Raw genomic sequence first — 1,047 nt, forward strand, 5'->3', positions numbered from 1 at the left:
AGGATGTTGCAAGATGGTGATAATGTCCTCCATATGGAGGTGTACACACGCACAAATCTGCAGACAGACTGGTAGACTCACTCCATTGATTGCGGGGAAGTGAGGCTAGATGGGTTGAAAGGGGGGGTGGAAGACGCTTTGTGTTGGTGGTGGAAGGTGGGTAAACGGATTTATGGTTAAGTAGGTAGGTAGGCTGTGGATTGATAAGTAGGTAGGTGGGTAGGCTGTGAGTAGAAAGGTATGTAGGTTGGTATGTAAGTAGGTAGGTGGGTGGGTGGTTTGGTAGGTAGGTTGGTGGATGGGGTGGATGGGTATGTATGGTTAGATATGTAGTTGATAGATAGATAGGAAGGCAGGCAGGTAAATTAGTAGGTCGGTCTAATGGCAGACTGGTGGATAGGTTGAATGGGTAATTAGACAGGTAGGTAAGTAGGTAATAAGTAGGCAGATACATGTATGTAGGTAACTTGTTAAGAAGTGATCTTTTGTGCAAGGAGTGCACCGATTTCCTCGTTTCGACCAAAGGCAGTGAGATGTGGTCGGTACACGGTACATAGTACACGGTACACGGTACACTGTACACGATTCACAGTACACGGTACACGATTCACAGTACACAGTACACGGTACACGGTACACAGTACACGATACGCGGTACACAGTACACGGTACACAGTACACGGTACACAGTACACGATACACAGTACACGGTACACAGTACACAGTACACGATACACAGTACACAGTACACGATACACAGTACACGATACACAGTGCATGATACACAGTACATAGTACTCAGTACACGATACACAGTACACGATACACAGTACACAGTACAAAGTACTCGATACACCGTACACTATACACAGTACACAGTACACGATACTCTGTACACAGTACATAGTACATAGTACCCACCGCACAGTACACTATATACAATACACGGTACACAGTACATAGTGCATGGTTTGTGTGCGGACGTAATTGACGATTTCTGAATGAGTACCGTTCATTCCTGGCGGGAAATTCTTGGCGATCCGGCCC

General features: G+C 45.9%; 1 protein-coding gene across 1 annotated transcript in view; it reads left to right on the forward strand.

Annotated features, from left to right (window-relative positions):
- Positions 1-1,047, forward strand: part of LOC101852100 (disabled homolog 2-interacting protein) — a gene marked incomplete at both ends in the record, with an annotated part of 79,851 nt that overhangs the window by 5,101 nt on the left and 73,703 nt on the right.

Source organism: Aplysia californica, unplaced genomic scaffold (assembly GCF_000002075.1).
Source record: "Aplysia californica isolate F4 #8 unplaced genomic scaffold, AplCal3.0 scaffold00263, whole genome shotgun sequence".
NCBI classification, from domain to species: Eukaryota; Metazoa; Mollusca; class Gastropoda; order Aplysiida; family Aplysiidae; genus Aplysia; species Aplysia californica.